Source organism: Alexandromys fortis, unplaced genomic scaffold, assembly GCF_014885135.2.
Source record: "Alexandromys fortis isolate MF-2015 unplaced genomic scaffold, M_Fortis_MF-2015_v1.1 scaffold_32, whole genome shotgun sequence".
Lineage (NCBI taxonomy): Eukaryota > Metazoa > Chordata > Mammalia > Rodentia > Cricetidae > Alexandromys > Alexandromys fortis.
Window position 1 is genome coordinate 12343368 of NW_026067938.1, and position 14589 is coordinate 12357956.

A 14589-nucleotide genomic window follows, 5' to 3' on the forward strand; every position below is an offset into this window, starting at 1 on the left:
TTATATAATCTATCCATTAAGCATTGCACTTTCAGGAAAGTTAAAGGACATATAGAATTAAAAAGTTTGTAGTTTTCCAGTAACGGTTTCATTATCTTAGGTGAGAACTTCCACATTGCTTGGGGTGGCTGAGTTCACATATCAAATTCAAGATGGAGTCCCAGGCTTGTGGATATCACACCTTTCATTAACTGACCTGTTCAGACGTGTATATTAGAAAGTGGTTCAAGGTGGGTGGTCCTTGGACTTCCCACAGGGCAGGGAATCCTGATTGCTCTTTGGGCTCATGAAAGAGGGGAACGTGATTGGGGGAGGGGGAGGAAAATGGGAGGCGGTGGTGGGGAGGAGGCAGAAATCTTTAATAAATAAATAAATAAATAAATAAATAAATAAATAAAAGTCCAAATTAAGATTTGGGATTCCCTATTAATCCATATCCTAAGAATAGTATTTTTCTCTGTTTTGACTACTTCTACATTTTTAAAAATATTATCAGAGTGGTTAATTTCAGAATATCCGACTCTAAAAATTTTGTTGTTTTAGAATTGAAACAAAAATATTCAGGTTGATCAACCATATTTCAAACATTTTTTAATGATTTCTGAATTTTTAATTCAGAGGACATTTGCCTAGATGTGTCGCTGTGTTCTGGGTCCTCCTGCTCCAACTAAGTTGCAGTCAGATTTGTTTACATGAGTACAATTTTTTTTATTGCACTCTGATATGGCTTGAAATGACAACAGTCCTTCTGTTATGTTAAAATAATAATCCTAATCTGTGTTTTCAAAGAGCATACACCCTTAATGTGCCACGTTAAATCAGTGACTCTCACCACACAGCCCTATTTCCTATGATATGCTACAGAACACTGTACCATCTGTGTCAAGATTTCCGGTGAACAAAGATGCTGTTTTGATCCTTTGAGAATAATTATTGTCTGCTCAATTGTGCTTGCTTAATATGGATATCTTCATTTCACTGCAGAGGAGCAGCTGCTTGTATTTTATTCTGTATCACAGTGGGAACAGCCGGCTGGTGAGTGAAGTCTTATTTCTACAGAGAACATACCACACAGTGCTGAAGTTCGTGGCCATTGCCTGCTTCCACTCAGAGAGCAAGGAGATTGAATTTGATGGCTCCTCTTGACATCGATAAATTGGAAATATTGTTTTGAGGCTATTAACGAAACATTGTAACTATTAAGTAACTATGATTTATTCATTTGAAAATGCATTTCCTAAAGCAGCAATAAGGAGATTAAACTCTCCTCTGATGAATTCTCATATCATTCTTGGGAAGCCTATACTGGTGGTGAGGCAGAGAAACTCATTTCACATGTGAGTAATTTGATATGGTGTGAAGTTTGATGTGAAAACGAAACAGCATGTGGGCAATAAGTGCAGGAGCAGGAGCAGGAGCAAAGCGTTCCGATTCACAAAAGTGCTCTTTCTCGTAGAACGCATGATAGAACGCATGATTTTCTCTGTAAGAACATGAAACAATTTTGAAAGCTTATATGTGGTATTATTTGTAGTCTATAAAGGTAGGAGGAATTTACCTGCTAATCAAAACAGCATTTGCAATAAAAGCATCTTTGTACATTTGATATTAGGCTATAGATTTGGACCAATACTAAGGTTCATGAGGAGCTATAGTTTCAAACTTGTAAATAGTGTATTACTTGTGTGAACAGAGAAGCATTCGGACATAGATAAAGACACTGATAATTTCAGTAAGGGTGTTTATCTGTTCTTGTGTTCTTGTACATTAACACTATAGAAATTCAGATTTCTTTTTATTTCTGTGTATGTATCTACGTGAATGGCATATATGTATATGTGTGTGCATGTGCGTGCAAAAGCCACATGCAACTTTGTGCATCTTTCTCAGCTGTTATTCAACTTATTGTTACATCAAGCTTTATCATTGAGCCTGGAGCTCAACAATTTGGCTATAATGGATAGCCAGTAGGTTCCAGGGCTCTGCCTGTCTACAATGCCTTAGTGCTGGGCTTATGGAAACTTTTTGCCACACTTGACTTTTATGTGAGTGCTTGAGATCAAACTCACATTCTGGGGTTTGCACAGTGAGCACACTATTGATTGTCCATGTCCCCAACCTTACACTTTTATGATCTGAGTCTGCATATTACATTAGATGCTCAATCAGGCTTTGAACGCTGTCTTGTTGCCTTGACTTGCCCAAGTACTGAGATTACAACTGTGAGCTTCCACATCTGTCTGTTGCCTAGAATTAATCAATTAAAATAAATGCAGTTTTTGATAATGTCCTTTTATTGTTTTAACACAAATTTAAGTGACACTCTGGAAACTATAGAAAAATATACTTTAATGTTTCAATTAAATATTAACATTTTTATGTATTCATAAAAATATGTTTCAATCCCAAGACCCCCAGGTTTACATTAGAGGCTACAGGACAATGCCTGGTTTTGTGTTGTCACAAATCAGTCAGCTTTATTTGCTTTTTGTTTTTCTATTTTTCTGAAGGGTTTCAGGTATCTGTGATAAGAGGGGATATCTTGCCAATATCTTGACATTCTTAACCAGTTCTAATTTTGGTGTCATTGTACCAATGAGAATCCATCTTAAATGATTTCTCATGGCAAAATTGTAAGTAGAAACAAGATACATATATTCCCACAACAATGTCTGACATGACATACTACATAAATATACTATAGAGAATGAAAAATAACATTTAATTAATATAACAATGTTACCAGACTCATCTACCCCCCAAAGAGGGACCTATGACTTACAATAACTGTGGCTTAGAAATCATTTAATACACTCTTGTCTAAAATGATTATCTTCAACTGAGAGCTCTTATCTGGAATGATAATTTAAATTAAGCATATGAACCCAAAACACAACAATAACGTGTCTTTGGGGGCCTGTGTGATGGCTCATTAGAAAAGGGCATAGCCACTAAGCCTATAACTTGAGTTCAATCCCTGAGCTTTATAATATAGGAGAAAACTAACTCCTTTAAGTTGTTCTCTGACTTCCACATATAGGTCACAACATGCATATGATCAAATACATGCACACACAGACACACACACCTTAAATAAATAAATCTAACAAAAATGTCAAAGCCATTTTAATTCATCCACTATTAATGATCAAGTAAATAATTAGTAGCAAATACACAATAAAATTAATCTCTCTGAATAATTAATTTTTGGACATCTAGGTGGTATTTTTTATCGTTTTTTTTAAATAGTTGCCCAATCTTTCCATTTAATTTGCGAACAGCTTCTTAGAATAATGGAAGCGTCTATTGCCGTATGCAACTTTAAAAACACAAACTTTGTATAAGATGTCTTCTTCATACATTAGATATTATAAATCTCTTTCTTAAAGTGCTTTTTTTCCACGAGAAGCTAAATAGAATTTGATGTTGATATACCATCTGGATTTTCCACTGGAATGTAATACCTGCTTCTAAGTTTCTTATTTCTTTCTACTTACGACTTCAGGATGGCTAAAAAAAAAAAAAATGGGGACTTGAGAATCAGTGATAAATTCTACCCTGAGAATTAAAGATAAAGGAAGGGGTACTTATACAAAGCCAATCTTGTGTTACAGAGGATTGAAGCTGGACATGGCGGCACACTCTTGTAACCCCACTATTTGGGAGGTAGAGGCGAGAGGATAGGGAATTCAAGGTTATATCCAGGAACACAGTGAGTTCTTGATCAGCCAGAAGAACTACGTGGAACTCCGACTGAAAAAAATAAAACCAAAGCCAAAATTGGTGAAATAAAGAGAAAGAGACAGAGCCGAGGATATAGAATGAGGCTACTATGAAAATAATGAAAAGTGCCTTAATCAGTAAGACTGAGAACTCAGCTGATTCCTCTTGTCATCTCAAATGTGGAAGTATTTGTTCTCTAGAGTTAAAAATAGTTTGGAATGGAAGAGCGAGTGACAGCCTGTTTTCTTGAATTCACAGAGAGCTTCTTCTCAAGACCTGATTATCAATGATGGCTCTTTGGAGTGTTTTTAAAGACAATTACTGAATAGTATGTCCTATATATATATATAAGCATAACCTACTTTGAATATAGAATCTCAAGAGTTTAACTATCAGGAAAACAATGTTTCCCGCACTTCAAAATATATTTCTTCAAATGTTTTGAGGAATGAGCTTGTCAGAAAAGAAGAAGAGATGAGGAGAGACATCTTGCAACAAGAAGATTAGCACATGTTACGTGGTTAATGAAAAGAACACATATGCACAGCTTGTCCTGCCAAACGCCTACTCCTAGCTGTATTTTATTGATTTGAAAGAGAAACAATCCATAAGGCAAAGTAGCCTTCAATCTATATAACATGTTCAATATGAAATAATTTGAGTCTCTGAAAGAGAATATATTATGATGTTTTTATTTTATGTGGTTGTGGAAGAATGATTGTAATTCTATATCAAAATTCTGAGGGCTCTGAATAATTATGTGAATAATTGTGAAGATAATATAACACATATATGGTTCAGAACTGTCACAAACTCTTGTATTTATATAAACTTTGGGGCATTTACAAGTCTCAGCAATATGAGCTAGTGTTATTCAAAAGTTTATTGATAATAATTTGTATACCAATCCTCATTTTATTAATTTTGTAGATCTGTTGTTAAATCACATTATTTAATCCATGATACATAAAAATATGTAATTTGAGAGGCATTTGTCTGTATATACATGCATTCATATATGCATATGTGTATATATGCACATATATACATGTATATACATATATACACATGATATAAGTTTAAGGAAATTTAGACTTATCTAATGCTTCAGTTTCTAAGTTTATTTATCTAATCATCAAAAACAGTAATGTGTAAAATTAAGACTAAGGGCCTCTCCTTTTACTAGTCACCACAGCAAATTATAAAGGCAAGACATGACAAGAGAATGAGGATTGCATGGTATCATCTACATAGAATCTATACACTTAATAGAACCTGACTGCACACATATGTTAAAAGACAGATGCGCCTGTAGTAATTCCACAGTGTAGTATAGCAATGAGCAACAACGAAACCAAATTGTATTAACTCATTTAAAAATAATGTTAGTATTCAGAGAGCCCGTTTTATCCCATGCTTTTTCAGTCGCAGTCCAGCTGGCCTTGGTGAGCTCCCAATAGATCAGCCCCACTGTCTCCGTGGGTGGGTGCACCCCTTGTGGTCCTGACTTCTTTGCTCATATTTTCCCTCCTTCTGCTCCTCCTTGGGACATTGGGAGCTCAGTCCGGTGCTCCAGTGTGGGTCTCTGTCTCTATCTCCATCCATCTCCAGATGAAGGTTCTATGGTGATATGCAAGATATTCATCAGTATGGCTATAGGATAGGGTCATTTCAGGTTCTCTGTCCTCAGCTGCCCCAGGAACTAACTGGGGACATCGCCCTGGGCACCTGGGAGCCCCTCTAGCACCAAGTCTCTTGCTAACCCTAAGATGGCTCCCTTAATTAAGATATGTGCTTCTCTCTGAATATGGCGGACAATGAGGGCTGCTGAGAAGCCAAGGACAATGGCACTGGGTTTTGATCCTACTTCATGCTCTGGCTTTGTGGGAGCCTAGCCAGTTTGGATGTTCACCTTCCTAGACCAGGATGGAGTGGAGAGGACTTTGGACTTTCCACAGGGCAGAGAACCCTGACTGCCCTTCAGACCGGAGAGGGAGGGAGAGAAGAGTGAAGGGAGGGGGAGAGGAGAGGAAGGAGGGGGGGAAAGGGAGACGGGGAGGGAAATGGGAGGCGGGGAGGAGGTGGAAAATTTTTTTTCAATATTTTAACACAACCACAAATTTCTCTAGATTGGTAGAAAAATGTATTGAATAATATGTATAATATCCTTATAATATTTTTCCTTCTTACATTTTAATTTACATTTGCATATTAAATTTTATTTGATGACTTTTGATTTCAAAAAAAAATAATAATGTTAGTAAATAGAGAGCAAAATGGATGTCAAGTTGTTTTTAGGAACCAGTTCTGAAACCTGGGTTGTAGGTCCATTTTATCTTACTCTATTATTTATTATCTGATATGCATAATATCATTCCCAGGAAGAGAACTTTAATTAAGCCTTCATAAATTTTCTCAGGTATAATCTTAGATGTTTTCAACAAATACACATTTGTAGGAGATTTATAATAGCTTAAAATATCTCTGTATTCGAGCTAACTAGTTACCTGAGAAAGTAGATACCAAGACAGTGGGGTGATCTTGGAGCTAGGTAGGCCTATATGAAATATAGTGTTGCAGCCTGTTTCTTCCTTTCAGCTTCTTTACAAATTATTGGAGTATCTCCTTAGAGAATTGTGTAATTTGAGGAAAAGGATATTTTCATGTAAAAGGTGAAGGGTTTTTATAACTCTATTCAAATTTTTGTTTCATGCATTGATTTTGATGAAAGAATGTAAAATGCAAATCTCAGTAAGCATTACAAATTGCTGTTTTATGTGCATCTAAACAGAAGCTGGAAGATTTAAGCAACCTAATAAATTTAAATTTAAGCAAATTTAAATTCACTAGTGGATTCCATGTTGATTATTTGCCTGCGGCTTTATTTCATTTTTCAATAAAGAATGGAGAAGAAATATCTCTGACTCCCGTTCAGTTATTTGGGTTTTATGCTTGTGGTGTTTTTGCAATACGAAGTAAAACATTGCCTGAAAGAAAAACTTTTCTCTCCCATAAAACTGGTGCCACTCCTAACAGACCAGGAATACACTGAAATAAACACCAAGGAAAACATTATGAAAACTTTACCATGTCTGCTCATGTCCATCTAGAATACATCAGTTTATGGCTATATGAGTACTGTGTGGTACGTGGCATTATTGTGGCTGTAGCTCCAGTACAGACCATTGGTCATGGACACCAAAGATCAATGTTTCTCCCTCTAGGCCTTCACCTAATATAAAGGACTTTTCAGACTCTTGGTCTAGATGTGTGTGGTTCTGAATGCTCTTTCACGTGGATGCTTCTTTTCAGTAATAGCCAGACAATCACTGTTGCTGAACATATTATTAAGTAAAGCGCTCTGCCTTCATTAACACAGTGCTGAGCAAGAAGAGTTCACTCCCTATAATCACGCAGAATGAATGTTTCTACTTGCTAAATAGCACGGCATAGGATTCTAGCTACTATTGTTCCCTTCAGAGACGAGGTAAATGTAGGTTCAGACAAGTTCACCTTTCCTTAAAACAAAGCTAAATTGTGCTTCGAGTGACTAATAAAAAAGGACTAAAATTTATAGTTCAGAATAAATGCCACCTGCTGATAAGGGTTATTTGTCATTCTCAGCTTTAATTAATGATGCCGAAAGATTCACCAGCCCTTTGAGTACATTATAATTAGTATCACATGTGATACAAGTTAAACCATGTTTGTACGATCAAGTAAAAGGGTTTACACTTGGGGATGATACCTTTAACTGTACTGTTACCACTGTGTTTACTATCTGATAAAGAATGTGGCAGCAAGAACTAAGTAGACTTTGCCAGAAAGATGTTTTTATCGAAATACGCATTCTCCACATCATCACCTATGTGACTGAATTTAAAGAACGTTTATAATGTGTTTGTTACTAAGAAGATGTTTGTTAACACATTTCTTCGAAGAAAGGCATGTCAAGCATGTCTAACCAAAAATAATAATTAGCACTCTCTCTAATATCATCTTTGTACATGTAGGAACAGTGCTTAAATTTAATACAGTAGTATAGAAATAATTAATTTTGGAAAAAATCCATGATCCATTTATGAATAACTACTGAAGAAAAAAAGTATGTTTTTTGATCTGAGGATGGCATTTATTTCACTACCACGTCTATCTTTTCATAAAATACTAGTAATTAATTTGGGAGGCTAAATATTTAATAGCCTTTAAGGTGTTTTACTGCAGCACAATTGTTAAAAATTATTTGTTTATCATATAAATGTTATGAAGACATTTTAAAAAATGGAAAAGAGAGAGCGAAGTCAAAATGGTTATACTGCAATCTCATTTTGAATTTAAATTTAAAACTAATTTACATGAAAATTTAAAGGTTAAAAATTCTATCTGAAAACTGATGATTCACACAAAATTTGGTCATGTCAATAATTTGAAAATACATTGGAGAAAACATTGACAACATAGAGAAAATTTCTAGATCATGTGTTTTTGTGTCAACAGGTATGGGAACCTTCTCCAAGTCCAATGACTCCCTTAATTTTACCCTGAGTACAATATACTTATCTTGTCATATAAATAAATTAAAACATTTTTGTGTTTGTAACCAAATTCTACATTAAGACTTCTTATTAAAATGGCCAGGCTGGTTTCTATATTTCTTCATCATTACTGCTGTGAAGTAGAGTAGTCACCAGCCTACCTCTTTCACTAGCACATATAATAATAACACAAGACATTGCTCTATTATAAATATAGGCACTGACAAACATGTATCAAATGAAGGAGTTTATGGTCTATGGTTGCCCATGGTTAAAAGGAAATCTGTTGTTTGCACTGTCTCAATGATCTTTAAAGTTATCCCTCTTCTGTGATTTTTTTAAAGAGATCCTGTTCATGAAGCTATGGTTGTTTTCATTTTTAAGGTGATGGAATTTACTCAGAACTCTAAGCGTCTGAAAACATACAAATTTCCTGTAGCCTCTATCTCTTTATTTGTTTTTCTTGAATATCTGTTCTAGCTATGACTTCCCCCAAAATGCCTATTCTTGTCACAGAAGGCAGATCGTAGGAGTTTAGAAATACAGCAGCAAAGCAAAGAAGCATAGGGTGATTGCTAGTTCTTGTTCTTTTTTTTTTTTTTTTTTTTTTTAATTTTTATTTATTTATTTATTAAAGATTTCTGTCTCTTCCCCACCGCCGCCTCCCCTTTCCCTCCCCCACCCCCAATCAAGTCTCCCTCCCTCATCAGCCCAAAGAGCAGTCAGGGTTCCCTGCCCTGTGGGAAGTCCAAGGGCCACCCACCTCCATCCAGGTCTAGTAAGGTGAGCATCCACGAAACTGCCTAGGCTCCTACGAAACCAATAGGTACAGTAGGATCAAAAACCCATTGCCATTGTTCTTGAGGTCTCAGTAATCCTCATTGTCCACTATGTTCAGCGAGTTCTTGTTCTTGCTGGATGCTTTTCTCAAAAGTTTTATGCAGTCCTTTAAGCCTAAGAATTGTTAAAGGAAGATGCCCTCCTTTAAAAATTATTTTCATTGTTCTCAGAGTTTATGCTATATTATCAGGGTTATACAATATGGATGAGACAGTTTTATAGGTCATTATCTCTCTTAGAATGAACAATTCCATGGAGAAATGGACATGAGAGTCTTATAATTTTATGAGCAATGTTTTAATGAGAAGCATAGTATTTATAATATAATGAGCTGAAAAAGAATACAAATTTATAGTTAGATAATTTTCAATTCAAGACATGAATATTGTGTGATTAACTCAATCCTTTTGGTTCTTTGAGCCTTACTTATAAAGGAAGCCAATGGACTTGCATGGTCCAAACGTCCTATTTTTCCTAAAATATGAGCACTTTCCATATAATTAACATGTGATAAAATTTTACTATTATTAGAAAATTTCAGGGATAAAAAATCCATTAATAAAAGGCACGATGTAAGAATTAATGACAAATTGTGCATAAAGGGTGCCTGTTACTTATTGTCTGCAGGGTGAATCCGTGATTGTTTTTCATTTATTGGATGAACAGCATCATCATTTAAATGTGATACATTAGAAAGAGGCAAACTGCACCCTGTAGAAAAGGTACCTGCTTGCTTCTGTAATTTATTACAGTAACAGTGCCTCTCTAGACCCACCCCTTGGACAAATGAGCAGATTCATATGTAGGAAGATATCCTCTCGTCCTCTACTTCACTGGAAGTTAAAGGATAACTGATTATGAAGGATTCTCACATTGCATTGATGAGGATTATATTCTGGAGGCCTCCCAGTTTTGCTTCATGATTAATCTTCATAAGACCCGAGAAATCAAGCCTTGGCATGGGCATGAGAGCGTCTAGAACAAGAATGGAAGACGAAAGATAAGCGGTGAGTTTATGAACTCTAAGTGTTTTAGCCAATTCATGTCCTAAAGGATTTCCAATCATAGCGGAGATAGCTTCAGGGAAATATAAAGATGCCCCCCGAGATTCAGAGTGTAAAACAACTATTCAAATCACCCGTAATTTTAGATGGCAAACAGAACATCTCTTTAAGACTCAAGCTTCACATGAGGTCACAGTAATCTTGGTTTCTCTTACTTCAATCTCCCCCACCCCCACCCCGTCTTCACCTGTACTGAGTAAGGTTTGCAGGCTTCAGTAAAGAACACAATCACGTTGGTGACATGCCTCTCATTTCGAGGTCAGAGCAGGTTGTTATACACAGTGCATAACCAGGGTTCATCATTTCTGCTCTGCTGACCTGGCTGGAACAAGCTCACGTCTCAGGAGTCTCCATGGCCCGACCCTGCTCCACAAAGCAAACCTGTAGCTTGTTGGGTTTATCAGCAGGAGCATGCATCCCATGACTTAAAACAACCACCACCACCACCACAACAGCAACAAACCTTTGTAACTTGTTTTACATTAGTTTTAATAAGTTAAAAAAAGATAATTCAACTTTCCCCAAATTTCATTAATTCATTTAAGAATACTGACAAAGTGAAGGCAAAACACATGAAACCATTAACTGCAGAGACTTACACTTCCTTTTAGCACTATAAAGTGATCGATTGTAAATTAATGTTATTATGCTAGGAAATGTCTCTCACACTTTCTTGAGCTGCAATACTTTTCCCAGAAGATTTTTCAGAGGTCCACGTAAACAGACCTCAGTCACGTCATCACATTGCTTGTCAGATATACAATCCCTGATAGCAGGCTGCCAAGGGCAGGTCTGGGCATGGTCGGGTCCTTGCCTTCCTATGAAGAGAATCCTGTACCACTGGGTTTCTAAATACATACGCCTAAAATCCTATTATTTGAAAGTCAAGGTTAGTTTTAAATAAGATTTATATTAGACACAAAATTGAACTACCTACTTTATATTTTCCTAACTATCAATATCATTCTAAAATACTTGCATTTAGGGACCATAGTAAAAGAGTAAATATAAAAATTACAAGATCTCTAAATGTAATATTTCTGAAAGATCTCAGAAAGATAGTACATGTATCAGTCATCTGAACTTGAAATAAAGTTTCTAATACAGCTTCAGAAAAATAAATGGGTCATGTCCGTTATCAATCATTTAGAAAATTATATTTAAAATGAGACTTCTGTACATATTTACTCACACCCACCAAATAGATTTAGTTTGCTGAAATCCATCTTAAATGGATATAATTTTTCAAGGTTTATATGAATAGAAAATTTCCTTAGGAATAAAGTCAGTTTGAAACTAAGCAAGAAAAAATTTACAAGGGACTGGGCTTTTTGGAGGCTGTGGTTGTGGAGCACAAGGAGAATTGCCGTGCTCCATGAAGCTGTTACAGCATGCACTTGACCTAGAGGGGTCATATGCTAGAAACCAAGTGAGTAACATGATATTCAGCAAAATTCGTGAGTACAATAGTCCACATTTAGAGTTTTAGAAACAGAATCATAGAATAATGTCTACGAGAGCTCCCATCAAATGTTTTCAATCCACTCTGTACACTTCATATAAAGTAACAAAAGTTAGAATTCTTTTATAGGACTAAATCACGTTTCAAGACCACACCATCGGCCCAGTGCATCTAACAATCTCATTCTTCATCCCTACAGCTGGATCATACTGGTTTTAGTTTCCCTAGAAAAACATTCTGCTTGTCTCTGTGAATGTGTCTGTGCTATTTTTGAATTCTTTCAATGCTCACTCATGTCTGTCCAGTTTGAATAATAGTTCAGTCTACTTTTTTGTCAAATCCTTGAAAACTGCACATAAAGACATCAATAATGGCATTACTCCTTTGGTATTGTATTACCCACCCACTCCTTGTCTCTCTGCCTCAAAAGTAAATAATGTACTCTCTTGTGACATTTGATATTTCATTATTTAACAATTATATCAATTATATCCTTTTCTTCATGACTCTCATAATAAGATTAAAAATTCAAAATATATTGGGGTTTAATATTCTTAAATGTTGTATAGCATTGATAAAAAGAACTGTATATTGTCATGTATTTGATTATTTACTTTATTTTTATGTTTTGGGTTGAAAATGGGTAATGTATTTAGGCAAGAGCTCCACCACTGAGACTTGAATCACACATTAGGTCATTTAATTTTAATTGAATATAGTGTCATAAAATTGAACAAAAAGAGCATGGAATCTTCAAAAAATGATCATATAATTGGAATTATTACTGATAGCATCAGAAAACTATCAGGAAACATTGTCATGATAGGATGGTATTGCTTAATCCTGAAATTGTGAATTAAAGCTAGAATTTTTTTCCAGGTCTAGTGTAAATTTATCAATGAATTATTTAACTAATCCTGTGAATATTAGTCTATGAGGCTAGAGCTTGTCTATCTTTATCTTTCTTCTATTTTGGATTCAGGGTATCAAGAACATTTATAACTAAGGAAAATGAAGCTACTTTTGTGATTGAAAGCCTACTGTACTCTCAGTACTAAGCAAATTATCTTAAAAAACAAAGAGAGAATTTAATATATTATTTGCTTCTGTCAGGGAACTTGTGATTAAAATCTCCAATTTAGAATATTTTACCAAATAAATACAGTCAGGAAATTTTAAATCAGATTTTTAAAACTGCAAAGATGTATATTTGAGCACAATATTATTCAGCATTTTTCTCCCTGACTTTATACCCTTGAACGAATCCAATGGTATAATTCCAATTTCCATAAGGGTCAATATAAATAGGATGCAACTTCTAGTCCGCTTCTGATTGTACTGCAGTTAGTAATTCCTAAAAATATGATGGAACAATTCTCTCTCTGATAGGAAGACTGTTCTCTTCCTGTTTAAGATTGAATTTCAAAGGTTTCATCGACTTAAATTGGAAGCAGATATTATAAGGCAGGATCATGAGCAGATGCGGTGTTTGTAGTAAGATCATTGCCGGAAAGACAGGTCAGGCATGCAAAGGGGTCACACAGCTCTAGAAATGGATAAAGATTGGTTCTGTAGTTCATGGTTTCTCTGTTCCTGTTTTAAGTCTCATGAAGTCCTATTCATATTTTGATTCTATGACCCACTCCTCTACCCTTCCAAATAATCCCACTAGCTCATTTAATGTCAAGTTTAGTATCATCTGGCTCTTGAGTGCCTGGCACCTTGTGTGTACAGAATCAAGGACAAAGGGGAGGAGGCGGAAAAAAAATTTTTTTCAATAAAAAATTATATTTAAAAAACACACACACACACAAAAAAAGAACCTAAGGCACATTCTTAGATGGCATTTTAGAAGCTACATTTTTAGAAAAAAAAAAAAAAAAAACGACTCCGACAAGATCTTGTTTGGAAAGGGGAACCCTTTCAGCTCTAGGACACTGTTGGGCTAGCTGGAGAAGTCATGAATCTGCTGTGCTATGGTTGGTAATGGAAGAAAAGCAGAAGAGAAAGCAAGGCTGAAAACAGGCATATTGTACTGGACCAAAGTGTGATCAGTTTCTTTCTCTGCTGATGAGCAGGGGATACAGGCTCTAAAAGTTCGGTGTGGATAACTTTATTCCTGTTAGTAAACTTTAGATTTTATGAACTGGAAAAAAAAAGAAAAAAGGAAAAGCACTTGTCTGGATAGAAGGAGATGCTTTTCATATATCATAGGAAAGGGGGAAGAAAAAAAATTCCCTTTATCCAGCCCAGCTCACGGAGTAGATCTGCTCATGGTCAAAGCAGGTAGTTCTGCAGTTGATTTCCAGAAACAGACTTACAGACACACCCCAAAGTATGCATCACTAATGGTCACAGTTTTATATTAACTCAGTGAGGAACTATCATTAACCACCATAGTCTTCCCGTGTCAGGTTGGCACATAAAGACATCATTTTAAATCCTTATTTGCCACCTGTGGGTCACAAGGTCTCTTGTTTAATATATATTATACAAATAATTTGATTCAAATTCAAGATTCCCCTAAGTTTTATTAATTTGAAAGTTGTTCAGAAACTCAAGTTCAAAGTCTTGAGACCCAAGGGAGTCTTTAACTGACAACCCTTAGAAATTCAATAAACAATACTGCCAAAGTATAATGGCACAGTGCAGTCTTGGTCTGAATGGAAGGATCAAGTGTGTGGCAGCACTAAGGACTACACCAATGTAAAACTAAAGTTCAGTAAAATTTATAAAAAGATTCTCTGTCCTCAGCTGCCCCAGGAACTAACTGGGGACATCGCCCTGGGCACCTGGGAGCACCAAATCTCTTGCCAACCCTAGGATGGCTCCCTTAATTAAGATGTGTGCTTCCCTGCTCCCCTATCCGACCTTCCTTTATCCCAAACATCCCGTTTCCCAAGTTCCCCCCAACCTCCCCTTCTCACTTTTCTCTCCCCATCTCCCCTTACCTCCCTCCCACCCC